This window comes from Muscardinus avellanarius (assembly GCF_963383645.1).
Source record: "Muscardinus avellanarius genome assembly, chromosome: 19".
In the NCBI taxonomy this organism is placed as follows: Eukaryota; Metazoa; Chordata; class Mammalia; order Rodentia; family Gliridae; genus Muscardinus; species Muscardinus avellanarius.
In genome coordinates, this window is record NC_137805.1 from 17,546,698 (window position 1) to 17,559,788 (window position 13,091).

A 13,091-nucleotide genomic window follows, 5' to 3' on the forward strand; every position below is an offset into this window, starting at 1 on the left:
ATGACCGAGGGTGGGAGGCAGTCGGCCCTGCGGGCTTAGTGTGCCCCTTGCACACGTATTACACACTCACGCATGGGTGACAGCAGCCTGGCTTTGATGTGGAGCACGGAGATCCCGGGGCCTGGCTGCGGGTGGCAGGCGGGAGGCGACTTCTTCCAGCATTTTGATGTCATAATTCTTTGCTAACAAAGATGGCAGAATAGAATCGCTTCAGAAGGACGTGGAAACTTGGCGCCTTGGAGGTCAGATTCACCACCAGCTTCTTCCCTCTCCCCAGAAAGCTGTGGAGAGGCTTCCCGAGCTACGTGAGGCTGAGATTTATGTGTGGGTTCCTCTGGCAAGTAAGAGCACAAGCAGGCGCGCCAGGTGTTCCTGGCTGTCCAGACAAGTTTCAAACCAGCCTGACTCGTTCTCACTGCTCCATCCCCGGGAGGTGCTTGCAGCTGGAAGGTGGTGTCCTTTAAAAGAACTGCATTCCTCCTGGGCTGGGGAGCCCTGTGTGCCTTCCCTGTCCTGTCTGAGCAAGTGAGCTTTTGCTACAAATGACAGGGTAGACCAGATGTCCCCCACGCTGCTGCTGCAGTATCCAGGTATTCTGTGATTCCTGCTGACCTCTGTGTAAAGAGTATCGATTCCTTAACTCCTACCGTTCACTAGACAGTGGTTTCTAGTTAGAGATTTGCTGTCTAGCATTCAGAGGCCTTCAAATGGCGTGAAGCTTTGACCTGGAGAGTCCTCTTTACCCTTGACAGATTAAATTGGGATTTCAGGCCGACACCAACAATGAAAAGAGAGTTTTACTAGCACTGGTTGGTTGGTTGGTTGGTTTAGTTATTTATTCATTCATTCATTTTTGGTACTGGGGATTGAGCCCAAGGGCATTCTGCCTCCAAGATATACCCTATGTCTTTTTTGTCTGTTGGTGGTTTTGTTTTGAAACAGGGTGTCACTGAGTTGCAGAGCGTCTTGCCAAGTTGCTGAGGCTAACTTCAAACCTTCTCTTCTCCCATCTCAGCCTCCTGAGTGCTGGGATTGAGGGCATGTGCCACGGAGCCCAGCTGATCTGCTTTCTCCAAATGACATTCTCCACTTTCTCTTCCTTGTCACCCCATCCCCCTAGACCCTAGAGAATACAGCAGCAGCCTGGGTACCACTCCTTTTTACGCCCTGTTCAGGCATGTGCCTCTGCGTGGGTAGGTCCACCATGCACAGGAATCACCACCTTTGGGCTGACCCTGTTCTCTAAAGACTCTTTATCCTCAGGGAGAGAGGAGAGATCAGGAAAACAACCTCATGACAGACTTCTGGACCCAGAGTGAGTTCGCAGGACCCTGCGGATCCTGGCCACACCAGGTCAACCGCGTGGCGTCGCTCCCTCTGGGGATGCCCACTTCCCTCCACTCCAGTTCCTGCTGCCACCGCCATTGTGCATCTAGCCCAAGGAGTCCCAGTGGATGCCCAGGGTCCTACCTCTGTTCTCCGCCCACCCGCCTGGAAGCAGGCACTGGGATTCAAAGACTCTTTGGCCAGACACCCAGTGCTGTTGGAATGTAGTAGCTGGCCACCACCGCTGGCCTCTTGTGGGAAGTTGGACTCCCCAGTAATCATGGCAGGACGTTGACATCAAAGGCACATGAAGCCCAGGCTGCTCCTCCCTATCCAGCCCTTCCTGTCCTCCCTTGACTAGAGGTTGAAAGACAAGATTAGAAGAGAATAAGGGGTGGCCACAACCTGAGGAGAAGCTGCCAAGTTTCACCCTAGAAGTCTCTAGTGGGACAGTTACGGCCGTATTGGCTTCTCTGTGACCTCCCGAAGGAAACCCACCCCACTGTGTCCTGCTTTATAAAAGAATAATCTTCCCACTGCTAAAATCGAGTTCAGCAAAAGTGTGCCATTAAGTAACTAACTGGATGAATTTTCACAAAGTAAAGCGTCCATGCAACCAGCACATTGGAGGAGAAAACTGAACGTTCCCAAGGTGTGGTCATCCGTGGGGGAGAGGAGGGAGGGTGTGTGACAGATGACACCTGTCATCTCAGTACTTATGAGGCTGAGACAGGAGGACCACAAGTTCAAGGCCAGCTACAGCAACTTAGCAAGATCCTTAGAAACTTACTGAGACCCTTTGAAAATATTGAAAAATATTTTTCAAAAAGAGCTGAGGTGGGAGAGTAGCTCGGTGATAGAATGCTCCTTGGTACAGTCCCCAGGGCTATAAAAAAAAGAGAGAGAGAAAAGAAAATCAGACATTCCCAATGCCCCTTCAGTCCCTTTCCACGGGTAGCCACTATCCTGACTTCTGTTGCTGTGGATTCATTTGCTTGGCTTTTTTACTTTTCTTTGCTTCTGGATTTTATTTTTGTTTTTGTGCTGGGGCTGGAGATGTAACCTAGAACCTAGAATATGCCAAGAGCGTGCTCAACTACTGAATTATACCCTCCAGCCCCAGTTTTGCCTGTTTTTGAACTTCCAACAATTGGAACCATACGGTGTGTGCTTTTTGAACCCTGCCCTCTTTCAGTCAGTGTTTTATACAATTTTATAAATAAGCTAGAACTTGTTTATCCATTCTGCTACTGATCGATATTTGAGTTAGTTCCAGTTTGGTGTTGTCTAGAATGATGATGCAGTGAACATTCTTGTGCATGTATTTTGCTGGACACAGTAATATAAAGGTGGTATCCTTGGGTTATATATTCAAGTTTGGTAGGTGGTAATGCCCTACAGTTTCCACCTAGAGGACATGAGAGTTCTGGATGTTCCATTCTTGTCTGCACTTGGTATTGGCGACTTTTTTCATTTTAACCACTTGGATAACTGTTGTTGATTTAGAGGGTCTGAAACCATGATGGATAGAGACAGTTTGGAGTACCTGTATGTTCCAACTCAAGTGTTTACTTCAGGGCTGTCAGACTCAGAAATGGGAACTTTTTAGGGTTGACAGAGCATTGTATTTTTCAAGGCTAAAGTCATAGGGAATTCTGAGCTGACAGCCAGTTCATTGGGTGATAGTTAAGGAAATTGTGAAGTTACGGAAATAATTATTTGTGTGTATATGGGGGGAGGAAATGAAAAGGCAAAATAATCCAGAAATTAAGGGAAAAAAAGCTAAGCATATGTACCTTTTATTATTTGTATTTCTGCTTTTAAATTGTAGATCAAAGCAGAAGTGGCAGCACACGCTCGTAATCCCCGCGCTTGGGAGGCTGAGACAGGAGGATCGCGCGGGGTCGAAGCCAGCCTCAGCTACTTAGTGAGGCTCTCAGCAACTTAGTGAGACCCTGTTTCCAAATAAAATATAAAATATAGGTCAGGGGTATAGCCCAGAGGTAGAAGGCCCCTGGGTTCCGTCCCCCCCCCCATAAAAATTGTAGGTCAAATAAACTTACAGCAGAAAATAACTGGCAATGATAGTGTCCCCACTTTTTATAGTCTTATTGCTTTACTTTATCTGGTAATTGTATGCAGAAATATTCAGCATCTCATGAATTGATTTGGCCAAAGCCCTTAACTGCGTTCTAACTAACGAATGTATGTGCCTGTATATATACAGCTGTTTATAATGCATCATATCTAGTACAATGTCCCACATTTTAAAATAGCCGTATCCTCAATTTTAGTGACTTCCAACGCAGAATTCTTTTGGTCAATTCTTTCCATTTCCGTTTGACTTTTTCTTCTTCAAATGGCACATATAAAGAGACTGTACTTCGTTGACTTATATTTTCTTTTGCTGAAGTTGGGGGGAAGTGTACTCGTGAGGTCCTTGGGAGCTAGGGCAGGACAAGCCGTAGGGTCTGTGCCGTGTGCACTGGTGGCCAACATAACAGTTTCCTCTCTGGCCTATATCTGGAAGCCTGCACGCACCACAGGTCACCATTGGTCCAGGCCTGGGGCTCAGGCTCGGGCCTCCCGGCATCTGCGTGTGGGCAGCCAGTCGCACTTGTAAAAGAAAGGTTAGACTTGGGAGCTAGAGGTGTAAGTCAGTGGTAGAGCACTTACCTAGCAATCAAGAAGGCCTTGGGTTGAATCCCCAGCAAAATCGACAAATAAAAAACTAAAGAAGAAGGTTGGCTTCAGCAGAACATGGGAGATTCACAGGATCCATCTGCTTTAGGATATTAGCTTTACCTTGTAGATCTTAGGTCCCTTGAGAAAAGTGTTTGGTGTTCACAAGTCTGCGGTTCCTTTTGACGTGTTGTCTACTTAGGAGGATCGTAAATGCACATTTCCACCTGTTCTTGTGTGCTTGGCACTGCGTGTCTGCACGACGGGATAGAGACGCTCCCGGCTTGGGCCAAGACTGTGCCTTCTTCGTTAAAAATCCATTACTTGAAACACGCAGGCGATGCCTGTGGACGGGCCGCTCTTCCCGTGAGCAGAGGTGGGGTTGCTGGGCGCTCGCCGGGGCGTGGCTTTGTGCATAGGCAGCAGGTCACGCGGCAGTGGCAGCTCTGTGGGAAGGCATTCTCCTATCGTGCCCTCGGCGATATTCTGCCAGTTTGATCATCCCCCTCCTCCGCCGCCATCATCGCGTACGGCGCGTGCTTATTTCAAGGCACCGGAGCATTTTTAATATGGCCCCAAGGAATTCCGTGAGCATTGACGAGCTTTGACCACAGTGTGACCGGCGTGGCAACAATGAAGTTGGACTTAAGGGAAATGTTTCTTGGCTGGGAGCCTATCTGCTAAATTACCTGTCTAGCAGAGCCTGAGATGTAGACACCTGAGAGTGGAAGGAGTTATAAACAAGCCACCATCGTTAATGAAACGAGGATGGAAGAGACGGATGCAGGGGTGTCGGGCTGGGAGGCCATTCAAGCCACAGGTGGTTTGGGAAGAGGTCGTGAGACTGGACATCAGCCTTAGTAAAGAATGAGCTGTGCGGGGATAAGAGGAGCTCTCCAATCACAGATGTGCCCACGGCTTCTCAACTGGTGATATCTGTTATATTTGGGAAAGGCTTTCTTTCTTTCTCCTTCCTTCCTTCCTTCCTTCCTTCCTTCTTTCATCTTTCTTTCTTTCTTTCTTTCTTTCTATCTATTTCTTTCTTTTAATGTATTTTTTGTGGTGGTGCTGAGGGTGGAACCCAGGGGCTTTTCTACCTCCGGGCTCTACTCCCAGACCTATTTTATACTTTATTTGGAAACAGGGTCTCACTAAGTTGCTGAGAGCCTCACTCAGTAGCTGAGGCTGGCTTCGACCCTGCGCGATCCTCCTGCCTCAGCCTCCCAGATACTAGGATTATAGGCGTGCGCCGCACACCCAGCCTGACAAGGGTGTTTTTGATCATATCGGAAGTGCACAGGGTCCCGGGGACTGATAACATTTGTTGAACTATCAGTAGCAACATTCAGGTTAGCGGCTGCCTTCTCCACTTGTCTTACAGTACTAGAGACTGAACCCAGGGTGCTCTACCACTGAGCTACACCCCTAGTCCATTTTATGTTTTTATTTTGAGACACGGTTTCCCCAAATTGATGAAGCTGGCCTCGAACATGCAATCCTCCTATCCCAGCCTCCAAAGTAGATGGGATTACAGTTGTGTGCCACCACGCCCAGATGGCTTCTCTGCCAAGAGTTAACTTTAGCCATGCAATCTTAACAGTCATATTCTAGGATTAGATTGATTTCACACTGTGTGTGAGAGTGTGTGTGTGTGTGTGTGTGTGTGTGTGTGTGTGTGTGTGTGTGTGTTACTGGGGATTGAACCCTGGGCCCGGCACATGCTGGGCAGGCTCAATGCCACTGAGCTACTCCCTAGCTCTATTTTACACTTCAAAAGCTTTGCCTGCACAAGTGTCCTCCGCCTCCTTAGAATTCAGGTGAGGGGTTATCCCAGCTAGAAAACGGCAGCATCATAGCCTAAACGCCAGATGCTGCCATCTGCGAAACGCGCGCCTTTCTGCCCGGCTGGGGTGCGCCGCGGCGATCCATGGCCTGCCTGGCTCCTTCTGCCCGTGTTCAGCCCCAAGGGCAACCACGACAACAGGTCCTTTGTTTCTGTTTCTTACTTTTACAGGAACCAGTGACCGTCCCTGCCAGCCTTGCCGGTATCTGCCCCTTTCCTCTCCAGCGGAGAGTCCACAGGAGGACGTGCCTAAGCGGGAGCACCCCTGTCTTCTTTCGCGAAAAAGCAGTCCTGCACCACCCCTGGCAGCCAGGCCGTGCAATTTCGCTCCCAATTCTATGACCTTTCCTCCTGGTCTGCCGGAGATAGAACTTAAAAAATCCCCGAAAGCCCAAGAGCTTGTCACAAAACTCCTCCTGTACTCTGCCTCCACAAGGCAACAGCTTAGCCGGGTGTGGTGGGCACGCTTGTAATCCCAGCATTTGGGAGGCTGAGACCCCGAGGATCACGGTTCGCGGACAGCCTCAGCTACTTAGTGAGACCCTCTGCAACTCAGTGAGACCCGGTTTCAAAATAAAGAATAAAAAATAGGGCAGCGAGTGTAGCTTGGAGGTTGGATGCCCCTGGGTTCCATCCCCAGACCCGCAAAAAAAAAAAGGGCAACAGCTTTTAGCCTGCAGGGATAAACCCCAGAGCCCCGAACGTGGTAGAGATTCTTTTCCCTTTTAGAGTTTCTGGGAACAAACAAAAGTTCTCAAGGAATTAAAATATCAATTTGATTGCAGAAAATTGTCAAAAGTCAGAAAACTGGGGCTGGGGCTGAGCCTTTTCCTAGCATGTAGAAGGCCTCAGGTTCAATCTCCAGTACAGCAAAAACAAGAAATACAAGCCGGGCATGGTGGCGCACGCTCGTAAGCCCAGCATTTGGGAGGCTGAGAACGGAGGATCGCAGTTTGTAGACAGCCTCTGCTACTTGATGAGGCCCTTCGCAACTCAGTAAGACCCAATTTCAAAATAAAGAATAAAAAATAGGGCTGGGGGTGTAGCTCAGAGGGAGAATGCCCCCGGGTTCCATCCCCAGTACTGCAAAAACAAACAAACAAACAAAAACAAGAATACAAAAAGGAAATAAAGGAAAAGGAAAAGTCTTGGGCAGGACTTGTATCCAATTCTATCGATTTTTATTGTTTTGACCTTAAATAAGGAGTTAAAGTAGATGGCCTGGAATCTCCCTCCCAACTTAGCTAAACATGCAGTGGGGTTTTTTAAATGTGTGTGTGTGTGTGTGTGTGTGTGTGTGTGTGTGTGTGTGTGTGTGTGAGACTGGGGATTGAACCCAGGGGCATTCTAACTCTGAGCTATATCCCAACCCCATTTAATTTTTAAATTTTGAATCAGTGTCCTGCTAAACTGCAGAGGGCCTAAATTGCTGAGGCTGGCCTCAAACCTGTAATCCTCCTGTCTCAGCCCCCCAAGTCCTGGGATTACAAGCGTGCGCCACCACGCCTGGCTGGTCCCCCCACCCACTTCCAGCACTGCTGATTGAATCCAGGGGCGCTCTGACCCTGAGCTACACCCCAGCCCCTTTTATTTTTTCTTTTGCTAAGTTACCCAGACTGGACTCAGGTTTACAATCCTTGTCTCAGCGCCGGAGTTGCTGGGATTCCTGGCTGGCGCCATGGTGCCTGGAATTTGCAGGGAATTTAACAGGACTCCCTCCCCAGCCCTCGGCCATCGCCTCTGCCATCCGGGGTGGTGGGGAAGAGGTCTCCCCAGATCCTCTCTTGTTTTCTGTTTTAAAGTGAGAGCGTTAGCCAGGGTCCTACTTTGGACCACATCTGCCGTGGCCTCTTGTAGCAAGTGCCCGGGGCCCCCAGCGGCGCCAGGCCCTGGGTGAAGCCTTGCTTGCTTTGCAGCTGTTTGCAGCAACCTCACAGGAAAAGGCTTAGTAAATCTGGGCAAAGCTGGAGGCTGCATGTGGGCGAAGGACGGAGGAGACCCACGGAGGCAAGATATACCTGGCGGCGGCTTTTCTTGTTTCTAAAGTGCTTGGATCACACCTAGGGCTTTGTACACACTGGACACGTCTTTGTCTTTGCCCTTGAGCTGGACCCTCCTCTGTCCCTCTTTCCACCTTCCTTCCTTCCTTCCTTCCTTCCTTCCTTCCTTCCATTCTCCCTTCCTTCCTTCCTTCCTTCCTTCCTTCCTTCCTTCCTTCCTTCCTTCCTTCCTTTCTTTCTTTCTTTCTTCTTTCTTTCTTCCCCAACTGAACGTTGGGGCTGGCAGGCGGATAGGAGAGCCTAAAGGTGCAGAGGAGCTGCCGGGAGCCGTTGGCACAGGTGCTGGGGTTTTCCTTCCCTTGAGTCACGGTAAATTCCGCCAAACAGCTCACGATTTGGGGACAGAGGATGGCCTTTGTCCATCCTCGAATGGAAACACATTACCTCACTTTTCTCTTGTTGTTGCTATTATCCAAAAATGAGGGGACAGCAAGAGTCATCCTGGAAATTCCACTGAATGGATTGTGTTTTTTGTACCAGAGATTGAATCCAGGGACGTCCTCCCTCCGAACCACATCCCCAGCCCCTTTCTACTTTTTGTTTTCAACAGGGTCTTGCTAAATTGTTAGGAGCCTCACGACGTTGCTGGGGCTGGCCTCAAACCTGCACTCCTCCTGTCTCAGCCTTCCACGTATTGGAATCGCAGGCACACACCCGCTTCACCGAATCTATTCAGAGTGCAAAAGACCCCCCATGCTTCTAAAATCAGAAGTTGTCTTCAGGCTGTATTTGTTTCTTTGGTAACAGGTTCTCGTCCATCAGGAATCGGTTTTTAGACACCAGGGACCTGAGGGTGAGCGACCTCGCTCCTGTCAGCCAAATCTTCACGTGTTGAGGCGTCGACGTGAGGCTGTGTTTCCAACTGGCTGTAAACCCTCCTTCCACCACGTCCTCGAAGGCGGTAGGGTGGAAGGCAGGGGTGCTCAGTGGTAGAGCACCTGCCCGGCATGGGTCAAGCCTGGGTTTCATCTCAGCACTGAGCAAAGAAAACAAAAACCCCACAGGATGACGAGGTTGAAGGAGACTGGGATTGGAGTTGGTTCAATGGAAACCATGGCGCATGTAAGCTGGGCAGGTGCCTGGAATCCCAGTGCCTGGGAGGATGAAGCAGAAGGAATGCAGGTTCAGGGACAGCCTCGGCAGTATAGCGAGACTCTCGGCAGCCTAGCGAGACCCCCCCTAAAAAAATAAAAAAAAGGCCTGGGGGGTATAGCTCAGAGATAGAACAAACAACCTTGGGTTCAATCCCCAGTACACCCACACCCACACATACACATGAGAAACACCTTCCAAGCCTTACAGAAGTCCATCCATCCTTATAAAAAGTTATCATCCCTTGCCAAGCACGCCATCTTGCTGTGGAAGAATCTACACGTGGGGGCCAGGGACTCGGCGGCCAGCAGCGAGGACTTGCCGAGGACAGCAGGGAAGGCCGCAGCCTGCGCTCAGGGCTCCCGCTGGTCCCCAGCCCGGCACAGAGTCCCCACGGCATTGCCCTGCCGCCCCCCGCAGTCTGGTGTCTCCGTGCTCAGCACGCTGCTGCGCCGGACCCCGCATCTCAACGTCCCTTCCCAGTGTTAAAATACGCATCTGTGCCCGGCGTGGTGGCGCACGCTTGTAATCCCCGCGCTTGGGAGGCAGAGACAGGAGGATCGCGCAGGTTCCAAGCCAGCCGTGCTGGTTTAGGAGACTGTTTCCAAATAAAAATAAAATAGGTCTGGGAGTGTAGCCGGGAGGTAGACGGGCTTCCAGGAAGCCCAGTACCACCAAAAAAAAAAAAGAATTTGTATGTGGGGGGCTGGCCGCTCACCTCACTGTCTCTTCTTCTTCTTCTCCTTCTTCTCCTTCTTCTCCTTCTTCTCCTCTCCCTGCCTCTCTTCTCTCTCTCTCTCTCTCTCTCTCTCCCTCCCTCCCTCCCTCTCTGTCTCTCTCTCTCTCTCTCTCTCTCTCTCTCTCTCTCTCTCTCTCTCTCTCGCTCAGGATTGAGTGCAGGACCTCATGCGCACAAGGGCATAGTGTTAAATTCCAGGCGACCCTCCTCATCGGCCTTTACACCCAGAGCCACCTCTGCTAGCCGCGCTGAGGCCAGAGGGGCGCCCACAGAGAAGTCCGTGGGCTTCATGAGCGTTGGGTTTGTACTCTAGAAGGATTAGAGCCGGCCTCCTCCTCTCGCCTCGGGCTCTGGGATGGATGGCCCTTGGGTGACTCTTGCCACCCATTTCCTGATAAACACACAGACAGGAATGCTTTGTGTCCTGAGACTGGGCGGCCATCCGGGTTCTATTTGTTAGGGCCTGGCTGAAGGGGCCTGACTCAGAGGAACGTTGCTGTCTGCAGACGGCTTCACATCCTGGTCGTGCCCAAAGCCATCGTCCCAGCGTCTGCCCTGGGCTAGGCCTACATAAGGCCCAGATGGAGGCCAGGCTCCTGAGAGGTCAAAATACCCAGAAACACAGAGGCTGAGCGCCTCGGAGGCACAGCCCCGGGTGCACGTGCGCTGGAGACGGACGGGATTTGAGCTCAGGTTTGCCGGGGACCTTCAAGAAGGCGTAAGACCTGGGGCTTAGTACACTGAGTGTGCTCAGCACGTGCGAGGCCCTGGCTTCAGTCCCTAGCACCAAAGACAGTAGTTCAATTAAATTAACAAGAGCGGTTTAAGCTTAGCAAGGAGGGGGCCCAAGCTTGGCGAATGGAAGGTGTGTGTGCCCGTGTGCGTGCGTACATGAGTGCCCGTGTGTGTGTGTATGTGTGTGTGCGTGCATGCGTGCAGTGCTGGAGATTTAACTCGGGTGTGTTCTACCTCCAAACTACACCTTCTTACTTTTATTTTTTTAATTTGAAAACAGGGTCTTGCTAAGTTGCTGAGAGCCTCGTTAAGTTTCAGAGGCTGACTTTGAACCTGGATTCCTCTTGTCTCAACCTCCCAAGGACTGGGATCACAGGTGTGCCCCACCACGCCCAGCAAACAGAAGGTTTTACAAGACAGTCTTCTCCCTTAAATCCAAGAGAGAGAGGTTTGTAAATATTAATATAGCAAAAATATTCAGATATTCCAGTCCAAAAGCTCTCTCCAAACGCGAGTCACCTGCTATGACATGAACTCCTCCATCTTTTTTTTTTTTTTTCTCTGCTAGGTCTTGAACCAAGATGATTCTACCTCTGAGCTACACCCCCAGCTTTGCTTTATTATTTTTTGTTATTTTGCTTTGAAATAGGGTCTCAGCTGAGAGTGGTGGCACACACTTGTAATCCCAGTGCTTGGGAGGCTAAGACAGGAAGACCTGTCTTCGCAGCCAGCCTCAGCTACTTAGTAAGGTGTTCTGCAACTGAGTGAGACTCCATTTCAAAATAAACACTAAAAAATCCGGCTGGGGTGTAACTCGGAGGTAGACTGCCTCTGGGTTCAATCCCCAGTACCACAAAATAAAAAGAGTCTCAATCCATTACTGAGGCTGGCCTCTAACCCGTGACCCTCCTGTCTCGGCCTCCCAAGATCTGAAATTGCAGGTGTGTGCCACCACGCCCAGCTACGTGCTATCTTTACTATTAACTTGCTCAAGAGCTTTCTTTAAACTGACCCACTTTTGATATATAACATTCATTTGAAAGGTAAATGTAATATTTTACCACAGTTAGGAAATATACTAGATCTATGTAAACATCCTCAAAGGGACAGGACCACAAGAGTGAGCTGAGAGATCTTAACTGACTTTGTTGTTTTTTATTCTAGAATCGGGCAGCATGTTGGTTGTTGTGTAAAGTATGGCAGGTGTTGAGCGGAGCAGAGGGGCGGGGTTTATGGACGGGGAGGGCTGAAAAAAATAGAAGCCACCAGCTAAACCCACACCGGGCCTTTCAAAGTTGCTTCCTTGTAGGGCGGGGACAGGGAGACAGGGCCACTGAAAAAGAGCCGACCGGCTGCCATCAGGCTCCTTCAGGCTGAAAGCAGAGGGAACGTGTCTCCTCCCAGCTGAGACCACCTGTCCGCTCTTCTCTCTCCTCTCTCGGGAGCACAGGCTGCTTGGTTTGGGCTGACTTTTACAGTGAGGGAGTCTGTTTTGATGGCTGGCCTGTCCGTGGGGCCTGAGGCCACAGCCCGGCCCATCACAGTGGCCTCCCACGCTTTTTGCTGTGCCGGTGCCCGGCTCCCACCCCGGGGGCAGAGCCGTCCTGTGCACCCATCTGCCCAGTCCCCGAGTCGCCCTTGACTGGCGGTAGTGACCTGGTGTTTGGAGTTCTCTCTCCCCCTTGAACTTTATTTTGCCATTTGGCAGCTGAACTGAGATTCTAATATCTAGAAACTTGAATTTACTACAGCAGTATTTTTTCCCCACTGAAACAACCTGGTATCAAGTTTCATGTATTTTTGCCCCATCGTCTCCCATTTGTTTGAAAACACGGGACTCTAAAGTCAAAATATACGCTTCATTTGTGCTGTTTGGGTGGAGCCCGGGGTGGGGTGTAACGGGAGGAGCGGGAGGCCTTCTCCACACACTTTGTCTACACTCGCCGCTGGGTCGCTTGGAGCTACACTGGTAGACTCTGCTGTCTCCCGGAGTTCTGAGTCAGGATAAGAAGAAACATCATTTGGAATCTGTTGCACACGACTTCTCCAGGAGGAATCTCATTCTGTCAATTTTATTATTTTATTTTACTGTGTTACTGAGAATCGAACCTAGGGGCATATACCTCTGAGCTGCACCCCACCCTTTTTTATTAACACATGCATGCACAAATACGTTACATACTATACATTCATATGTATAACATATATAGATATATGTGTATGTAATATATATGTATACTAGTGTGTGTAATACATATTTGTGTGTTTAGTTCGTGTATGTGTGTGTGTGTGTTTGGGGATTGAACCCAGGTGCTTTCTACCTCTGAGCTACATCTCCAGCTCTTTTTATTTTGAAGCAGGGTCTCAGTAGGTGGCCGAGAGTCTTGCTATAAAGTGCTGAGGCTGGCCTCAAACCTTATGAGATCCTCCTGTCCCAGCCTCCCAAGCACTGGCATTACAGGCATGCCCCACTGCACTCAGCATTAATTTTTTATTTTGAAATAGGCTTTCAGTAAGTTGCCGAGGCTGGCCTTGAATTCACCTCCTCCTGTCTTGGCCTCTCAAATACTAGAATTACAGGCCTACTTCACTAGTCTGACCAATTCTATCAATT

The 13,091-nt window shown here is 49.9% G+C and overlaps 1 protein-coding gene across 2 annotated transcripts in view; it reads left to right on the forward strand.

Moving 5' to 3' along the window:
- The window catches only part of RIN2 (Ras and Rab interactor 2), a gene marked incomplete at its 3' end in the record, with an annotated part of 87,637 nt that overhangs the window by 30,773 nt on the left and 43,773 nt on the right, over window positions 1-13,091 (forward strand). The gene's annotated exons all lie outside the window — the stretch shown is intronic.